The sequence below is a fragment of the Alosa sapidissima genome, chromosome 15 (assembly GCF_018492685.1).
Source record: "Alosa sapidissima isolate fAloSap1 chromosome 15, fAloSap1.pri, whole genome shotgun sequence".
Classification (NCBI taxonomy): Eukaryota; Metazoa; Chordata; class Actinopteri; order Clupeiformes; family Clupeidae; genus Alosa; species Alosa sapidissima.
In genome coordinates, this window is record NC_055971.1 from 3,964,156 (window position 1) to 3,985,780 (window position 21,625).

At 40.7% G+C, this 21,625-nt stretch overlaps 1 long non-coding RNA gene across 1 annotated transcript; it reads right to left on the reverse strand.

Annotated features, from left to right (window-relative positions):
- Positions 1 to 588: 588 nt before the first annotated feature.
- On the reverse strand, positions 589 to 20,066 carry LOC121684095. The gene is made up of 3 exons (XR_006023028.1): positions 20,055 to 20,066; positions 19,502 to 19,506; positions 589 to 690 (listed from the first exon to the last, which is right to left on the reverse strand). It is a non-coding gene; the product is annotated as an uncharacterized LOC121684095 (long non-coding RNA).
- Between the last annotated feature and the right edge of the window lie 1,559 nt (positions 20,067 to 21,625).

A 21,625-nucleotide genomic window follows, 5' to 3' on the forward strand; every position in this document is an offset into this window, starting at 1 on the left:
CCATCAAACATAGATGTATGATTTGAGATGTATTACATAGATGTATTAAGCTTTGTTGCTAAAGCAGCCATAATGAAAGCCATAATGAAGGTGTCATTGTTTGGATACTTCACACACACACGTGTTTTTTAATCTCACAGACTACAACTACCAAGCTGGAATCAAAGCACATCGATTCCCCTCTCACACCCTGCACGCACTTCAAACAAATAAACAGGCGTCTCAGTCTCACGCATGTATAGCCATAGGCAAAACTGTATCAGACCGGTGTAATGTTGGTAAGTCTTCCATTGCACAGAATGAGTTTTGTAGCACGTGCAACAAATAATATTACGATTATGTGTACAGCCCTGCCTTAGATAAATCTCACAAAGTGCGCTCTAAAATATTTGGTTTAGATGTAGATCATCACGGGTGCGTTCATTTTGAAAATAGAGTTTTGAAGTAGCCTAGTGGGTGTTTGGGAATGAACGTTAGCTCAGATGCTTTTTGAGACTTTTTGTGGTCTTAATGCAACACTTTACAAAGCACTGACAGGGCCACCAAGGACTGTGACCAAATCAACAGCAGAAAAAAAATATTTAGCAAGCAGAAATGTCCCAGCCCGGTGTTTGCATCATAGACAGGTTATCTTTCAGGTATATTTTCCATTAGAAAACCATCGCGTTAGGGAACGTTGTGGCTAACTTACTTAGCTTGTTAGTAGGCCAGAATGAGATGACAGTCGAAAGATACAATTACAGTGCTGCTATCAATTTGCTTGGTATAACCGCATTTATAGTTTTCTACAAATGCAATCAAATTGGCCTCCATCACTCAACCAATGCTAACGGTAACATTATTGTACCTAGGTCCTTATTGATATTATAAGATTAACGTACCTGCAGTAAAAACCAAGAATGTCCGATAAACATTATCAGATTTATTTCGGCTTCAAGAAGAAATGGAAATTACATTTCATGTGAAAATCGTCCTATCCTTATTAGACGTTCTCTGCGGTAAACTACAGTCCTTGTAGGAAGCGTCCATTGTTTTTCCAACCCACTTTTAACTTCCAACAAAATTACGTCTCACTGCAACGATGCGCCATCTAGTGGACAAACGACTACGTATCGTATCGTCAATACTGGAAATGCAGCCATGATGATGATGATGATGATGATGAATATTTGGTTTTCCTTTAATCCCACTGAATTTGTAATTATGTATCGGCCGTTCTAATTGCCGATACCGATAGTATGTGTGTGCCTGTGTGTGTGTGCTTGTGTATGTGTGCACTGCCATCTACAGGCCAATGAGTGTACAGTCACTACATGTACACATAACCTACATTTTTTTAGACCCCCCCCATGGATGAAATTCTACGAAACTTGGCATACCCCCCAAAGAATGCCAGGTTAATCATACACATAAAATTTGGTGCAGTTCTGAACATCTTAACTGAAGATAGGGGCGATTAAAGCAGAATGATATTGCATTTTCATTTTTTACCGGGGGGGTGCAAATCACAAATGAGTGATTATGGGCCAGGTTGATGTGGGCCCTTGAGACCAACATACCATAAAAAAATCTTCATCCTCAGTGCCAAGGTGCAGGTAGTTATTTAGGAAAAACTGCATTTTTTGGGTATAACGTTATTGTCGGGTCCTTAGGATGTCTTTGAAATGACCAAATGCAAATGTCATCCGAGGGACCTGATGGTGACGTCCCCAGAAAGTCCTGCACCGGACGTCGCGCAATAACCAAAGGATAACTTGCTCCGGACGTCAATAACGTCACCAGAACGTCCGCTAGAACATGACGTTCGGGACCAATCGGGGACGTCGTGAATAAGGTCCGGGGGACGTCCCGTGTGTGTCGGGTGCTGAGACTACTGCCTACCAAAACCTGTCGCTGTTCAATTGAAGTTAAATGATTAAATATTGTTTGATTTTGTGTCAACTTTCAGAGGGAAGACATGGCCAAATTTCACAGCTTCTAAGAAAGTCTATCGTCTTTGTGTAAACCGAGTTTTGAACAGAGAAAAAAAAGTTAGGCTACCATTAGGCTACATGCAGGTTCTCCCATAACCAGTGGCGTCATGCCCATTGAAATAAAGGGGGCACGTGCGTATTTTTCCTCCCTGATAATTTTTTTGATCATAACTTTGTTCCTATTATGCTCCATAATAAGCCAGAGCCTAAAACGACTCAAATGTATTCGTCTGGATGTGTAATAAACCGTAGCAAAATAGCTGAAGACCTAATAACATTAGGCCTACCAAGGCATTGCGTTGGATGTTTCTCCACTTGTTCTCTTCATGTATCTGGCAGCTAATCCATGTAGTGAAAAGGGATAGGCTACCCGTTCAAAAGGAGGCTTAAAGTTGTTTTATTTAAATAGGATCGCTATGACCGTGATGTAGAGGGTAAGAAAGTATAATAGTCTCTCTCGTGCTCAGGGCCGTTTCAAGGAATTTGGGGGCCCCAAGCAAAATGGACATGGAGCCCCCCCCCCCCAACCGCACGCAACGCCTACAGGAACCACAGCATAGCCATACAGTTTAAGTTCACCCACACTTTATATAAATAAAAAATGTTGACAGTGCAAATACTGCTGTTGCATACTGTGCATTAGTTTTGAACATTTTGAACATTTGCAAAAACACCACCATACAATAAAATCCAATGTCAGCTTCTTCCTCATGAATGGAGGATGAAGTTGATGGTGTACCTGGGAAAATAATTGAAAAAAAAAAAATCTGAAATTACCTGTGAAGTACGTTTGACCATTTCACTGTCAGCATATTGGAAATGGTCATAACAGCTCAGCTCAATGAGAGAAATTCACTCTACCTTCATCAGTGGAGGTATCCTTAGGAAGAGGGCTGAGAAATTTAAGCAAAGCGCCTTGAGGGAGAAAGAAAAGATATGTTAGCATTTCCATATTATTGATATTTAGAAGGGATGCAGCTACTTTCACAACTACCAATGCTTACTGTAAAAACATCCCAAGCTAATGTTATACATTGACCTAGGCCTACTTGTAGCTTAACATAGCATTTAAGCATTCTGCTGTTTGAGAATTAGACAGACGCACAGTGCTTTAAAGACAGTAAACAGCTGGCGTGCATGAATACTGCTAGACATGAATGTTTCAGTCTGCTTTGATGCACGAAATTTTTTAAATCATGTGTAGTAGGTGTGTAAATGTGTGTAAATGTGTGTGTCTAAACATGCTTTAATGAGCTTACACTCAATGCTGAATTTGAGCTTACAGTTCTTTCACCAACCTATGTGATTTACATTAACTTACAAAATACTTTAGCTTAGTCCTCATATAGAGGAGGATTGCTGCTTGCTCTGTTAAGGTATTTCTGTCCTCCCAAACTGCATTGAAATGGTATGTTTAGCAGCCAGAATTTCAAAATTTCCAGGGGGAGAAATCTCCGCCCCCCCCCCCCCCCCAGATTTCAAATTTTCGCCAAAAATTACAAAATACGGTGTTATATTAATAATGCAAATGAACGGCAAACTTATATTAACTTAAGTTATATAGACTTAAATATAGTCTGAAATGAGATGTTATTATCATTGAAACAACAGGGGTATACAAAAAAATACGATTGTAGCTTACAGCAGCCGACTATTTAGGTTAAGTTTATAATGTTGTGGACGGCCACCAAGCGTCTTCTGCCCCACGGCTGCGTGCGCATCCAGTTTTGTTGGTAAACGGGAAACCCGTGTATATATCTATGGCTAAACTCTAGGAACGCAACCAGTAGGTTGAGATTACTTTCCCTCCCTATTAATGAGGATTCGAAGTGTCATCCCCCCCTTGAGAGTAGGATGCCTTCACACAGACTCATTTCGCCCAGGAGTGTGGTAGGACGAGACATACTGATCAGAACTTTCGTATTGAAACATGCAGAACTTTTTTCTTCCTTTTTTTCATATATCTCAGCTCGAGCTCTTGATTCCATTTTTTATGAGATCTCAAACTTAAAGACATTTACATTTTATTTTGGGGTTGTTGGATCCAACATAGGTTGATATTGTCTAATATTTCGTGTGTGATTTCATGTGGTTCACTACATGTTCTACAAGCTAAGGCTGAACCTTATGATCTGCTCTGATATTTCATATTACTCACCACACGTTCTATTAGTGGTACTTCCGGATCTGCCTTGATATTTCATATTATACACCACACGTTTCACTAGTGGCATTTTAAGATCTGCCTTGATATTTCATATTATACACCACACGTTTCACTAGTGGCATTTTAAGATCTGCCTTGATATTTCATATTATACACCGCACATTTTTGGTAATTAGATCCAGTGTCTACACTTAAAAATCCATTTTTTAATATAATTTTCCTGATACATTCCGATTTAATGTGATGACACCTGTTAATACAAGCTTATCTTCTGATACATGATCTGATTGGTCTGCTGTTGTTATTGTGGGTTTGGGTGTAGTACTTGAATTGAGCATTACTAGTCCTCCTGTACGAACCTTAAGATAGCCCTGAGTGAATCTAGAGATATTACAGAATTTACTTGATAGTGATAACCCAGAGCATGTCCAGTAAACAGAGTTACATATGCAATTTTGTAAAATGTGTATTGAAGCCATATTTAAAAGTTAAAATTGACTGAGCAGATCTAAGATTGTAAGGAAGGCTATACCCCAAACAGTTGTCCCTAATCGCTGGTCTAAATAGTGTAGTGCAAACTAGATAAGTGAATATTAATATTCATGCTTGTGGTCTGCAATACAAGTAATTTGCCATCTTTTTTTCCTTTTTGCAGCTAAAATAAAGCATACCATGCCTGAGGACTCAGTAAAGAAAACCTGTCCCCGTGCCAGAGCACCCTTTTCTGTGCACAAAAAGTCTGCAAGTACTGTGGGGCAGAACAGCCCAAGAAGGCGAGGCTGCTGAAGCGGCTTAAAGAATTTGATGATTAAAAGAGCCAGTTGGTAGATAACAAAAGAAAAACCCACAGAATGGCTGCACTCAAGGAGGAGGCCATTGTCTTGGTATGTATTATCTCACTTAACCACCATCTTGGAGCCTAATATTAGACAGTATGCTCCCCTTCAGTAAACACATTAACAATGTTTTTCCATAGTGCCTTTTTTCACCTGTGGAACATCACAAGACTCTGCCCAGCCCTCACTCAGCAATGCAGGAGTCCTCTATGTGGACTAATATGTGTCCAAAACCACATTGGAACTCTGAATACACAATACTACAATGGTCCTGCTCCTTACATTTTATTTATACAGTATGTAGATGAGTTGGATTCTGCATGTACTGCATGAGCTGTCCGCATGTTAGCTAAATCCCATTGACATTAAGATCATCCTTAAGTTACTGACTGACATCCTGTCACGAATTGCTGTCTCTTTTCAGCCTCTTTAAACAGCAAATAAATTATGTTGTCTTTGCAGCACGGGGAAGCTACAGGACATCCCCTTGGCTACAAGCCTCGGAAGGACAGTGGGAGGGGCCGAGTGCCAACTTCTTCTCAAATCCTAACGCCCAGGTGCCAAATGAATGCCATGGCCACCAAGCACCTTGGGCAGATAGGACCATTTTACCAATTAGTTTGTGCAGGTGAGATGTACTATATAGTCACTATATAGTACAGATACTGTACTTTTTAAATATAAGTTGAGAGCCATTTGTTTATTTATACTTATTTATTTATTCATTCATTTTGCTGATGCTTGTATCCTATTACATTATTAATACACCAATTTCAAGGGTCAATCTCCCGGAGCAACTTAGAGTTAAGTGCCGTGCTAAAGGATACAACTCAGGAATCCAACCCGTGACTTTCAATGGTTACTGCTCGCCCCCCCCCCCCCCCCTTTTTTTTAAAACTTGGGCAACATTTTATCACCACACATATTATTTAGCCTACACATAGTTTGTCACTAGTGATTAATGGCAGTAATATTTGAAAGTAACTGGATGTATAGAAATGGCCTTTTGGCCCACTTGGTGTATAATGAATGAGTCTTTACATCACCAACATGCAGACAGATTACTTTCTGTGCTTATCTCAAAGTACATCCCACTACTACAGAGGTTTCTGTGGAATTTCCATCTGTCTAGAATTCTGCATGCTACAGTAGTCCTCCTTAGTGCCAAAGCAGGATCTTCCCTTGATAACAGCATAATGGGTTCCTCTTGGGTGGTAATAAGGACGTGTGAGAACCTCCATTCCCTGTTTAATGAAGTGGGAAGTCTTGACAGAGAGAAAGATTAATGGGGCCTGTGAAAGGAAACACTTCTACAGAATGCTCTCTTACTGTAAATACATGCACATATGGTGCTCAGAGATCTTCCCTTAATCCAAAGTCATCTATAGCAGGACAAAAATGCATGTGCTGCATTACAAGTGAGTGTTTTTATCAAACATTATATTCTGATGCCTTTGTTATATAGGGCTCTATCATGACAGTCTAAACGCATCGTCACTAGTCAAAAGCTTATTTAAATTAGGATGTCCAGTCCACATTGGGAGTGTTTTCGTTATCAAACGCCGAGCGCATGGCGCAACAAAGTGTTTCTAGGTTTCTTAAACAGTCATGGGTGTGTTTGAGGTGTAACATAATTTAAACCAATGAGAATGACATCTGTCATTCCCTTTAACGGCGCAAAGCGTGACGTCAAAGAATGCATCGATATTTTGACAGTCAATGGCGCATTTGAAAGAGTCTGCTTGAGAGACCCTATGGAACAGTCATTCCATTAAACCATGTTTTACTAAAACCTAGCATAGCCTTTACGCATTTGCACTCACAGTCTATTATTTGAACTCATTGGCAAAGTGAAACTAACTTCACCATGGTGTCAGTCAACGACAAGACAGTTATACGCAGTAAGTTATTTTCACTATTAACTGATAATGGGTTACCATCGAAAACGTAGGCTAAAAAAAGCAACACTTACCCTAATATTTTTCGAATGACTGAATAAAACAACGTTTATCCTGCAGAGGAGTTGCTTATATCTCGTGTTATTACACAACAGTTCTACGGTAAAATATATTCATGTAATTACCGCTGCAAACATATGATTACCACTGTCAATGACAACAGGTTTTGTGCTTCTGATACGTCTTTCATATCACTACGCAAGGACTGGAACTTCATTCAAAAGTGAAAGCAGACGGTTGATCAGCTGTGTTCTAAAGAATGTTTGATTCAAATTCAGCGTGTGTTGATGCGAACTATTTGTTTCTCAGCAAATGCCACGATGAACGGTAACAAATAGGCTATGTACTGTAGGCTAAAGTCATATCGTGGGGAGTTTATTATTTCGTTTTGGCAAGTAGCCGTATAATAAGCGGGATAATGTATAGAATGCCGGTCCTATTACTGGGAAAATAAGTCCCTTCAGGGCGGAACAAGACTCCTTCGCGTTGGGGTCCGGTTCGCCCTGTCGGGACTTATTTTCCCAGTAATGACCGGTGTTCTATACATTATCCCTTACATAATGCGTCTTCAGTTGTGCTCTCGCCTAATCACTTTTGACCGTCATTACCAATTTGCAAATGCATTGTGAGATCTTTATTCTAATTATGTTTCCCATTGTAGCCTAAAGCTGCAGTTGGCAAGTCTGACAGATTGAGGGGACTTAGCCAAAATTTTGAACATTTACAACTCTCATGCCCCTCCCCCACTACCACCGAGCACCCTCTCATCGAGTTTGTGCTCGTCAGTGCGCACCAGACTGCACTAAACTGTAATTGACAGCCAGATCTCACACAGCCCTGCTCTGATTGGACCAGAAGAACCGGGATCTGTGGATTTTTGCAAGACAAATAACAGGCTCTAGGTGGAGGTAGAAGTGCGGGTTTTTTTCTAAAACCGGATGATTTATGTTGTTCTGTCGGAGCATAGTGTCTTGCCAACTACAGCTTAATCGTGTAATTTCTAATGTTTTGCATGGATGTGCGCTGGTGCGCGTTCATGGAGGATAGAAGGATGGTGCGTTGTGCACCTGCTAATATGACTGTTGACAAAGCGCTCTTAAAGGACTCTTAAAGCCCTGTTTTCAGATTGTTTCTGATGAAATAGAGCGATTAAGATTGAAATTTGGACACATGCTGCTGGCCCGAGAATTTTCGGTTTCTGTGGTAGCGTTTTGTAACAATTGGTAAAACACCTGTTGGAAAGCATCTTTTGCCGCAATTTTTGTGTGAGCATATCAGTGAACACCCCTGACCACTCGGTGAGTTTCACGTCTTTGTGAATGACAGTTTAATGCGTTTTAGGAAGGATTGTTCCAGTGCACCTATGCAGACATTGTGGAGGTGGGGGGGGGGGGGGGGGGGCGCTACCACAGAAACCGAAAATTCTCGGACCAGCAGCATGTGTCCAAATTTCAATCTTAACCATTTATTTAATCAGAAACGATCTGAAAACTGGGCTTTAAGTGTAAAATACAACTCGCCATAGACTTCTGACCACGTTTCTCTTGGTCAGTGGCGTAATGCGTTTTAGGTGGTGTACAATAGTGATTTTTAGACAATGCGCTAGGCCACTCCCTAGGTTGTTAATTACCACACCCCTGGGCGCATTGTTTAAAAAAAAAATGTGCAGAATAAGGAAATAAACTTTGCGCCGGGTGGAAAACGAGTTTTACGCCATGCGCCAGGGTGCAAAATAGAGGCCTTAGTATGTTTTTCTCAGTTAAATGTACATCAGCATGGATTATCTTTGGTATTTCTATTGTCACTGGTCTTAACTATAGCTCAAGTATATATTTAAATGAAAAAATGCATACATGTCTGCATTTTTCGAGTTCTGTTTCAGCTGCTAATGGATAACAATGCTTCATATTCAGATGCTTCATATCCATATTCAGAGGCACAAAGGCAATTTTAGAACCTCCAAACTTGTGAGCTTGGAGGACACTCCTCAGACTTTCGTCTCTTTAGATCTCCCAATCCTAACATCTAGGAGACATTGTGAAGCTCAAAGAGAGAGTCCTGTCAAGGCGCAGAGGGGGGTTGGGGAGATTTGTGCAGGGGGTGTGAATGATGAAATAAAAGAACTTGCTCCCTTGCACCGCCCTTAGATGTTCGGCTTCAGTATCTGATGTGGGAGAGGACATGACAGACAGTATTTGGGAGAGAGCTCATCTATGCCCTTGGGGCTGCAAGTTGGGTGTTTGTGCACACACACAGAGAAAACAGAAATAGCAAACTGAAGCTAAACCAATGTGAAGAAATAACGTAGCTTGTAACAAGGTTACAAATAATAAAATGAGTAAATTAATAAATGTGTATTTATGTGTGTTTACATTCAAGTTGATTGCTTTTCTTTGCATATGACCAATGGTAGAGAAGTTCAGTATGTTAGGTGGTGTATGAATCTCCCTCAAGTGTTATTCTGTTACTCCAAAAGCAGCTGTATCAGATTGTTATTTCATAAAAGGGGATATTGAGAAAAGCTAATAGTCTTGTTTGCATATTTTATTGTAAATTATGCAACACAGGCCCCATGATGTACAACACATTGTCAGTTGAAAAAGCCATGACTCAGATAGATAATCACAGTCTGTATCACTGGATATTTATCATTATTATTATCTCAACCAAGGAGGTTTCGTTTTCATCCTTGTTGGTTGGTCCATTAGTTTGGTTGCTGGCAGGATTACGATAAAACTGCAAGCTAGATTTTCATGAAATATGCTGATGTGTTGCATTCAATTTTGGATCCGAGTCGACTAGTGGAATTCATGCATGCTTATACTTAACTTTCTATCATTTTGTAGTGAGAGGGTGGCACAGCTGGCAGAACAGGGGCTCATTCTGTGCCGAACGTGACCTTTATCATCACTATTCGATGCACTGGGGTATGTTAAATGTGAACTACGTATGTTGAAAATTGACGACAAAGGCTAAATACCAATTTTTACATTGTGTTGCTTTAAATAGATTTTTATGTCAACATATTGTTGTTCTAAGATACAGAGCATTAACTCATCAATTCACAGCAAAGGTGTGTATTGCATCTGCATTGCTTAACTTATTGTGATTTGATGCTAACCTCCTAAGGTGTGGATAATAATTAAAACTATATAAAATGATAACTTTAACACACCATTTCTACTGGATGAGTATCATCATGATGCTACTGAGAAATGGACCTTCTCGTTGCAGTAGTTCTTTATTTGTGTACAGTTGTTCATGGAGTGTGCTGTTGCATTCACTTTGATTACATGGTTGTGATAACATTGTTTACACTGAGGCTTTGTGAGTGTTGGTTTTTAGGCTGTGCTTGTGCCTGGCTCACACCCCATAAAAAGAAAAATATAAAAGCTAATATGAAAACATGAGTATTTTATAGAGGTAAACAAATCGCCTGTTGTGCTGTCGTGGCATGTTTGCTATGCCGTCACCGACATGCTAGGCTGCTCAGTAGATGATTACCGTGGGCCTTTCTGTCAGCTTTCGGCTATGTGCTCACACTCTCCACTAGGACACAGGGGTGTTCCGGCCTTATCACCATGTGGTTAACCCCTCATTGTGTGTGTGTTGTCACTCTGCTGATTGTGCATGTGTTGAACTGCTGATCTGCACCATGGAGCACCAATCACCTACAGTGCTGTTCATCTTGCTCTGCTGTCTGAGGAGAAAGCATACTGCATACATGATGTTTTATGGTCTAATTACAATGCAGTCATAAAGCAAAACAATTTTGATAATGTTGTCCTAAATAGGTATACAATGCCAACTACGTATGGAGTCTTTTGGTAATGGCACTCTCAGGTGTGTCAAGTGGAGTAACACTGAAACAATTCATTCTCTAAAAACAAAACAATATGCTGTCATTGATATTTTTGCACTTTTTGTTTTCATCTAAAAAATAAATACACATATAGGAACGTCACATATAACCAACTGTCCCATATTTCCAACCTCTTACGTGTACGTGTCACTTAATATTCATTTCTATACAAACCAAGATGGCGGATAAATGTATCTTAATTAGCTATGTAACAAAAAATAAATTTTACTGTGACTCAAAGAGCTGTAAACAGTCTTGTAAAGCTGCGTGTACTAATTCGCTTGGAGCTCGGAGCTTTTGGTAAACAAAATCGATTATTTCAGGCAGTAAAAGCCCTGGTAAGAACCAAACTAGATTTTTTTCAAATCTGCACACCTATGGCTACTGAAAAATGTAAGGTTAATTTATCAAATGTTATTTTGAAGTATTAAAAAACATTGTTGTTTTAGAATTTTCGAACGAAATGGTTGGTAATTAGCATGTTTACAATATATCTGATAATAAAAGAGAGCCCTTTGTACCAGTTTGGACTCCAAACACACTCACTGCTACCCAGACATGAATTTCGCTGGGGTGTACCCATGACAGTGTTGGCGCCTGTTCACCTGTCATTTCCCTGCAAGGCTTTCTGCCTGCTGAGTGGGGGTGTGGGGTGAAGAGCAGGGAGTGTTTGTCATCACTTTGTTGCAAATGTCAGCTGCTGTGCTGGTTTGTTGAGGACAACCCGGTCATGTTGGTCCCCAGACCTCAGGGGAGGTACCTAATAAAACCCAGGAGAACTGGCAGCCTGAGACGCAGCCACCTCTATATTCTCCTGTATGCCGGACAACATGATTTATTGCCTGCTACACCCTCCCCTCAACTCTACCACCAAACTAATAGCCTTTGTACAGTAAACTCTTCCTCAGATCTAGATAAAAATATATTTTGTAACACCTAACACATAAAACAATGTGAAACTCTAAGCCAATTTTATGTCTGTCTATGCTGATAGAGATATATAGAGATACTTCTTGTTTTAGTTAAATGAGAAAACTTAGCTGGCTGTTATTTTGGAACAAATTATACAAGTAATAACAGATATAAACAATAACTAGATGTACCGCAAAGTGGTACACAATATGACTGCCACTCAGTCCTGCACATTCTCTCTGCAAAAATGAATCATGCTTGTCAATTTGTCTCCATCTCCTACTCTATCCCCTACTCTTGCAACTTTTGTATATGTAAATGAGTGTGTGCGTTTGCTTTTGTGTATATATGTGTGCTTCTCTGTGAGTGTGTTTCCGTTGGTGAGTGTGTGTGTGTGTGTGTGTCTGCTTGCCCTCATGTGTGTGTGTGTATTTCTGTGTCCGTGCGTGTGTGTGTGTCCGCTTGTGAGTCGGGGTAATGGGGTGTGTGTCTGTGTGTCTTTATGTGTATGTGTGCCTGCATGTGTGTGCGTGTGTTTGTGCAAGCGTGCGTGTCTGTGTTTGTGTGTGTGTGCTTGCCTGTGTGTGTTTACGTGTGAGTCTGTACATGCGTACATGTGCATGTGCGTGCATACGTACGCCTGCATGTCTACTGTGTGTGTGTGTGTGTTTATGCGTGTGTGTGTTTATGTGTGTGTGCATACGTGGCCTACGTGAGAACAGGAAAGTTTATGTGTTCTTTGGTCTGATAACTTCGTGTTTTGGCTTTTGGCCTCTTCAAGAAGTCATCACAAATAGAGGGGTTTCCCGTTTACCAACAAAACTAGATGCGCGTGCAGCCGTGGGGCAGAAGACGCTTGGTGGCCGTCCACAACGTTATAACCTTAACCCAGGGGCGCAGGAGATATTTTGAAAGTGAGGGGGACCAAATTGTGAACACAAACCCATAGTGAGATCAGATTTCCAGATATCGGATCGCCACCTCTGGCCCACTTTCGACAATCATATTTTAAACTTGCCAGAATATTAAGAAAATACCATTGATTGTTTTCAACATATTTTTTGATAAAAATGGTCAAAACTGTGAGATGAGCACAACGCCAGATCTGCCCTCAGACCAGCTTCTTCTATGTGCAATTCTACTTTTATTTATTTATTTATTATTTATTTCACACTATTTGGGCCAATGGTAGAATACTCTAAAAGCAACATGGGATGTTGATTTTTTTATGAAGCCATGAATGAATCATCATGCCTATGATCCAAACATAGACTACATGCTCAAATAGCCTAGTTAGGCCTATACTTAAATTGTCTGGTATAATCCAAATCAACTCTCCACTATGTGTTTGCAAAGTCAAAGTCAACAAAGTCAAAGTCTGCTTTATTGTCAATTTCTTCACATTCCAGATATACAAAGAGATTGAAATTACGTTTCTCACTATCCCACGGTGAAGACAAGACACATTTTACCAATTAAGTCCACAGACGAACATAACATTCAAGTAAACAATACAAACTAAATAAGGCGGCACATACAATAAAGAAATAAGAGCAGCAAAATTGGGTTGAAATTGTGCAATTGTGCATAGACGGTCAATTTAATAGTGCAAAGTCAGGCCAATAAATGGCTGAGGTAGTTCTGTTTGACCTAAGTAAGCAAGTGGCATAGTGGTGCAAGTTATGTAAGAGCAGCAGAAGTGTTGTGTTTTCAGGACAACAGGACAACAACAACAGGTTGCAGTTTGCAGTTAATATTTATGCAACATTAGAACATGTTGGCTTAACAAGTTACCAGTCCAGAACACACAGAAAATTGCCACAGAAAGTTGACTTTATAATCAACTACTATTTTTTCCAACAGCATTTAAACAAAGCATTTATAAAATTGAAAAAAAAAAAAAAAAATACTGTTACTGTAGTAACTATACCACATTATCCCAAGCTTCAAAGAGCTCCCCACCGAGACACCGCTAAATTCTCAGCTTGTTTATACCCCACACTGAACGCGTAAGAACGCTATAGGCCCATCACTCTGGGGTGTGGTAGCCTGCTCTCTGGGATGTATGCACCAAGGTAACTGACGTATCCAATTTGTGTCTTGAAATTATGTTTGAAATAAATGTCTTAGAACAAAAACGTTGGGTATAGACTTCTATTTTATAGTTAGGCTAGTAGTGAAAATTAGTTGATCAGCTAATGTCATGTTGAGCAGGAGACTAGGCTACCAAGAAATCCTCAAATTATGCCCGGGATTGATTCTATTTATAGCCGGACAAATAAAGGCTAGGTTCCCATATACAAGACGGGGTAACAATTGCCTATACACAATTGCCATCAGTCCACCAGCACTAGAAGACATTGTTTCGATTTAAGTCAATGAAATAACACCTCTTCTTAATATTTTATTATATTGTTGGTTGGATTAATAGCCTACGGTTGGCAAAGAAAAGTCGTTTTCCTACCATGGGTCTCCAACACATGTTCTCAAGCTCACTCTCTTGCCGCCCCTTTCGAGGTAATTGCCAGGCTGAAGCCTACTAAATTTAAACACAGTTGTTGCGCGACTCAAGGCATTCCAGCCTACGAATTTAATAAAAAGTACTAAATCATGCATAATTAAACAATAACTCAATTTAGGCTACTTGGCTACGCAAAAAGGTTATTAGGCTACAGCACAACCCCTATTCATTGAACGGCTGCCTTGTCTTGCAATAAACAGCAGCACATGTTTTACTTCAATGGCACAATCCTGACACTTTTTTAACTGCATGAAACATAACAGTGAACCATCAAATCTCTCCCAGATTTCAGTGCCCATCAGTCTCAACATTTAGCAATATAATCAAACAGTCCAAAAGTAAATTATATCCCAAACCAAACCGAAAATGTTATGCTTTTGATAGCCTACCGGTATGCCGCTCCAAACGAAACGCATGTCTAAATGCAGGTTAGAAATTAAAAAAGCCTGCCTCGAATAGCCTACCAGCTTGCCTCAAATAAAGATGCTGTGCTTTGCAAAAGACCCCAGCCATAATTTAAGGATTTACGCTAAGCAAGTAGCCTGGATTATTTTATGATGGTTGTTAGTAGACAAACTGGCAGTCTTACACTGTAGGTGGCTGTGGTTAGTGATGTGATGCTGTTAATGGGGAGTTTTACATAGTTAGCGCAAACCCTATAGGTTATTATTTATTTAGCGTACCTATAAGGCTTTTTTCCTTATCAAAAGGGAGGGGGACAACGGCCGTCTCTTCAGCACTGCGGGGGACATATCCCCCACGTCCCCCGTGCGCGCTTGCCTTAACCTAATAGTCAAAATTGATTAATTTCGCCGTGGCACGGCCCATATATAAAATTTTTTTTATGGTCCCCCACAAATCTTGGCATGCATTCAGAGGGTGTCATAATGATCCTACACTTCAAATTACATGCAGTTTTAAACCTGTCAGCCAAAGATACCTGCGATTACAATGCCATGTGTAATAAATGTTTTTAGACTGATTAAGTGAAATTGGACAATTTCTCCCTAAAGAATTCACATATTTCGTTGCTCTGATTGGTTAGGTCTATCCAATAGTGCCCCTGTAGGTTAAAACACGCCCCATGTTCATGTCCCAATGATGCTGTACAAGACTCAAATTCAGAATACAATTGAGTCTGGCTATGTCAGGCTATTGTCACTCAGCACCCCTAAATGATTCCAAAATAGTTAGGTTATACTGCTATATGGATATTATAACAATATATTATTTCTGATGTCAATACATCTTTCAATTTTATGGAATGAAATGTATGAACGAATTGCTTTGTCAGGCTTTTTTCTCTTTCTTTTTTTATTGTGCTCCATCAGGCTTTTTAACCAGAGCATGTTGATTAAAAGCTGCATTCATATCTGCTGATGTGGAGAAAAATCTTGCTTCAGGGAGATTGCTGTAGTTGCCAGTAAAAGCAAAGCCACCTCAAAACCTGTCAAGCTGGGAGGATTGGTTTACATATTGATCTCATGTGACTTTAGGTTTCACTGCAGCTAACAGCCTTGCGCTTTCTAATAAAAGTCTCTGAACACTTTCAGCACCCACATAAATGAATCTGTTTAGAGAATAATTAAATTTTAACCAACTGATCAATGGCTGTGATTGCAAGTTGGATAGGGAAATCACAAGGGAGACCTCGACCTGCATAGAATCCTCTCTCACAGAGCGTATTAATTAATGCATGGATTTTCTGTCAGTGGCAAGTTACAGTACAAAAGGGACCCAATAATGCTTTCAAGCACAGTATTCTGCATCCCTATTGATCCCAGGCTCTGAAGCACTTGCTTGTTAAGATGAGCATCAAAGTTCAGGGCAAAAACTTTTCTCTGCTGATAACAGCAGTGGAGTTTTTTGATTTTGGAGAATATATTAATTATGTATTAGAAGACAATGTATAGTAATCATTGGTTACTTCATTTAGTCCATATTGACAAAATAGTGTCTTACTGTCCAGATATTTTGTGGTATTGCCTATGGCTCTGTGGCATCAGTTTCATTTTTTGGTTGTTTTTGTAGCCTGTCTTGACTAGATGATTTTTTTCCCACATGATGAAGGTTACCATGGTTGGTTACATCATATAGAACCAGTGCTGCCAACCCTCACGCATTGGCCGTGAGACACACACATTTGATTAGTTTCACACGCTCACACGCCACACCCCTGATTTCTCACGCCGAAGTGTCAACCCGGTCGGTCAAATGCCTGAAAGATGAGTTTATCTATAGATCTACCTGTTGAGCCACTTGTGATCGACTAGTTATGCTTTCAGAGACGGTGAGGGGGTTCAAGAGCACCCCCTGTCTGTGCAATTTTCAAAATTTTCTCTCATTTGCGATGCTACTTCACAAGCCATCCCAGGCGCACTTTCTCCTGCATTTTCCCGGCTTCTGGTAGGCCTATACTTTGAGTATTTTTCACGCTGAAGTGTCAACCTGGTAGGTCAAATACCTGGCAGATGAGGTTCAAATAAACTAAACCTATACAGATATCACACATCATGTGAACGAGCGGAATCTAAGCTTTCCAATGATATTAAGTACGTAGGCAGGCCGAGGCCAGGCTATGATATTAGCTTAGCCAAGTTGCTTTGATAAAGGTTTGCGAGACAATTAACATTGAACTTACAAGCAATTTAATCATATTTGCATTTTGCACACAGTGCACATCCATTACTCTCGGTTAAATATCTCACTAACCCTTAACACAGTGTTACTCACTGCGCGGCTCGCGAGCCACATGCGGCTCGTCAAGCTATAATTGGCGGCTCGCATAGTAATTTGCTTTCACTAATTTTGAGTAGGCCTAAACTGTTCGCCAAAGGCCATGATCTCTGGCCCCAGCTTGATAAAAACAAAAGTAGGCTCTGATTTAGCCCAGTCATTTCAACAAGGTGATCTTTAGTTTCGTTCTGCTTACAGTATCTCACTGTTTGCAACGCCTTTGAATGCAATCCGCTGCCCTGCTACCGGCAATGCTACAGCGGACTTTAACTGCCACCTCGTGGCGATACGTTGTAATACATTTCACGCAGCTGCATTAATCACGGGAAAGTGCGAATGAAGTGGACTCTTCTAAATGGGACCCACTGTATGTGGTAACACAGCCAATGTTCAAATGTGCTTCAAAAACATACAATACTGCACAACAAAAATGCAAACATCTGAATTATACTTCTCCCTTCACCCAAATAATAAAGGTGAAAGGAAGTTATTAAGCTTTAATGGTGCTTCCTAAAGGGGGTATTGTCAAACCTGGCAACACAGCGTGCATGCCATATGGCATTGTTTACAAAACTTGACCGCAGCGCACGTTTGCAGGCAGGCGACGTTAGTTCCGCGTGAAACTCAAGATGGACCGGTTTTTAATAAAAAAGGGACAGAAACGAGCTCAGAAACCAGACAGACAGACACACAGTGTTGTAATGAACAGTGGAGTGGATGAGGAAAATGAATCTGAGCAGCAAACAAAAATCAGCACAAAGACACCGGAGAGGGGACGAGTAGACAAACGGCAGGTGTAACGGTACCCAGTAAGAAACGAAAAATACGAAGCATACAAGTGGACAGACGAGTTCTTATTTGTTCTGCATGGCATGAACCCTCTGTGCTTAATATGCAAACAAACCCGTGCCGGTTTCAAACAAAGCAACTTGGAGCGCCATTTCAAAACGGCGCATACCAATTTCAATGAAAGTTACCCGTCTGGCAGTGAATTAAGAAAGAAGAAAATAGCACAACTCACTGCTTCACTTTGTGAGCAGCAAAATCTTATCCACCGGACAACCGCCACTGCAGAGCGTTTAACAGAGGCGTCTTATGAAATAGCGTGGATTTTGGCGCGGGCTAAAAAACCCTTCTCAGTCTCAGAAATAGTGAAAGAATGTTTTTTGGCCTCAGCAGAAATACTGTTCACCGACTTTGACAACAAGGACGCCATCATTAAACAAATAAAAGGGTTACAGCTGTCTTATTCAACAATAATGAGGCGAATGGAAGACATCGGAAAGGACATACGTGACCAGTTGTTGGCTGATTTGCGCGCTGAACCTTGTTTCAGCATCGCAGTGGACGAAAGCACAGATGTCACTGACGTTGCTCAGCTGTGCACTTGGGTGAGGTTCCCAAAAGAAAATTCTTTTCAAGAGGAAATGTTGTGCTTACTACCACTCCATGGCCAAACAAGAGGTGAGGATATTCTGAATGCACTTTTAGTATTTTTTGAGGAAAATCTCAGCTGGTCCAAACTTGCAAGTGTGTGTACTGATGGTGCTCCAAGCATGCGAGGCAAAGAGAAGGGTCTTGTCCTAATGAAAAAAAGAGATGAAATCCCCAATTTCATCAGCTTCCACTGCATCATCCATCAGGAAGCACTGGTATCAAAGCTCAGAAACAGTGAATTCCAAAATGTGATGCAAAGGGTTGTGCATGTGGTCAATTACATTGTTTCTAGAGCACTAAACCACAGACAGTTCAGACTGTTAATCCAGGACTATGACACAGAGTACAGTGATTTAGTGTTGCACAGTGAAGTAAGATGGTTGTCCCGTGGAAGGGTGCTGGAGCGGTTCCTGAGCCTCCTTCCTGAAATCAACAGCTTCTTGGACAGCAAGGGGAAACACCAGCCAGAGCTGAAAGACCCAAACTGGATCATACAGCTGGCCCTCCTTACTGACATTTCCTTTCACCTGAACACTCTCAACTTGCAGCTCCAAGGGAGAGACAAGCTTCCAAGTGACATGCTGAGGGCAGTCAGAGCATTCCAAAACAAAATAACTGCTCTGTGGATACCTCACAGAGAACTCATCCACTTCCCTAAACTCAGAGCAACAACCACCACAAGTGACCCATCTCTGCAGCAGCACTTCAGCTACAGCAGATTTGTTGAAGTTTTGGAGGAGCTGAAGGGTGAGTTTGAATCCAGATTCAGTGATGTGACGGAACATAAGGAGATTTTCAATTTTATGGAAAACCCCTTCCATGTGGATGTGTCCTCCCTCACGCCAACCATCACACAGCTCTGCCCTGGTATTGGTGCTGCTCTGGAGAGTGAAATAATCGAGCTGCAAACAAATGCCATTCTCCAAGTTGAACTCCGAGCAGGTGTTGGCCACTTCTGGAGTTTGGTTTCTGAAGCAGACTTTCCCACTTTGAAACCACTTGCACAGAAAGTGATGTCTTTCTTCATGAGCACATACACCTGTGAGTCAACATTTTTGACCATGAACACCATCAAGAGGAAACAGAGAAACCGACTGACCCATACTCATCTTGAATGCCTCACTGTGTGTCAGACACCAAACAGGACGAGGACCACAAAAGCGTCACGTTCAAAAGTTCCGGGGGGGTACGGGAGTTCCAAGAGTCTGCGTGTGTGTGTTCCCCCAGTAGCCGAACAGCAATGGCAGGAGCTGGATGATCCGGGAAGTCCTGGGGGAAACACACACACAACAGCAATTGAAACGAAGCAGCAGTACAGTCAAGGACTATTCGTAGAAGAGGGATGGAAGGCAGGTCAAGATTACTGGGGCTGGAGAACACAGAAGTAGTCGAGCGGGTCCGGGATCACAGGCAAAGAGTCAGAGGCGTTTTCCAAAACAGGCAGGTAACTGGTGCTTGTTGCAGACGATCTGACAAGTGTGGACTGAAAAGCAAGGCTTTATATACAGGGCATGATGAGTGGTGAATGCAGTGCAGCTGGTAGGTAACGAGGGTGAGGCAGAGCAGAGCAGGAACAGGTGGAGGTCATCAGACTTCAATCAGCGTGTGTTACCAGGCAGAGAGAGAGCTCATGACACTGTGATTGCAACAACAAACTACAAATACAACATGAAGAAAGTCAAGGACATGCATGCCAGCTTTCGCTCATTCCAGTATTAAACTAAATCTGGTTTTAAATGAAAATGTATTGGCTGTGTTATTTCTTTTTTTGTGGGATGTCCAATTTGTATGTAGAAATGCACATTTGCAAAGGTGACTTAGTATGTTGTCGTAAAAGTGGCTCTCTTTTTGATTTTGCACTGCCAATGTGGCTCTTGTGAAAAAAATAGTGAGGATCACTGCCTTAACACAACACATGGCGAACCTAATATTACAATAAACAGCAAACTGCACCGAATACGAGGATATAAAGCATGCCTAAGTGGTTCCTGAGTAATCCGGTTTTGAAATTGCAACACATTTCTACATAGTCTCTCATTGGGGCGAAATTATAATGTATTCTAATGCAAACTATTTGTCAGTACATACATTTTTATAAATTGCTAAGCCATAGATTATCCCACTATCATAGTTCTTATATTGTCAGGTTCCAGCCAATCCCACATACACAGATAAATGAATATTTCTATTGGCATGCTTCCTAGTGACATTTATGCAAAAATATGACGAAAATCAAATAATGAGACACACATTTTTTTTCCTTGATATAAAGCCTGACATAAGCCACATGCAAACATTCACATCATACATTCCCAGATATGGGTACGTCCTGAAAAAGGAAGAGCATGTAGGCTAGATGGCCATTACAATGACCAATATCTTACTTAAATGAACTAGCTGAATAACACAGGTGACCACTTCTGCATAATTTCATGGAGTGCTGAAATGTACACACATTTTTGACCAATTCTGAACTGTGATATGTAGCATATATGTTTTGTGGTTGCGAACTTGTGTGTGCATGGTTATAATTCTGAAGTGCAAAATAGTTTAGGCTACAGCACAAATATTTCCATAAAAATAAGCATGTCTGACCTCAGAATTTATTTTGAAAGTGCTCCCGATTGATGCATTTCAAAGTTAAAATATACAAACATTTCTTAAATTCTTACAAAACACCCTTAGGACAACACAGCATCAGATGAGCGCAGGTTCAGGCCGAGGTCCTAGTAGTAGATCCCTTTAATTGCAATGTTAATTTAACTAGGACCCTGGTCCCTACACCTGAGAACCACTGATGTAGGCTAGGTTTTTTTTTTTTTTTTGCTGTACGGTAATAATGCTGAATGAGTCAAACAAAAAGTTCCTATGTAGCCAATGCAGCAAGAATTTGGTTGGCCCCACCAAATCTCCAAGGTTTTTTGAAAAGTTGGCAGCCCTGTAGAACCCACTTAAAATATGCTAAGCTAGGCTAACTGTGTCAGACAGGGTTATTGCACACACAGAGAGAAGATCTAACTTTAGGGTAGATAGCAAATAAGATAATTTCCTTTAGTCAAAACAGATCACAGAGCAATGGTGGTGTACATCAAATGGAAATGGACTTTTGAGGGGGGAAAAGATACTTTTATTTTGAAAAGGGAAATGGAGACTTTACAGTCCTCATGCCAGAAAGCAGGAAGTGCAGAGTTATCTTCAAGCACCTGTATAGTGAGAAGTTGAG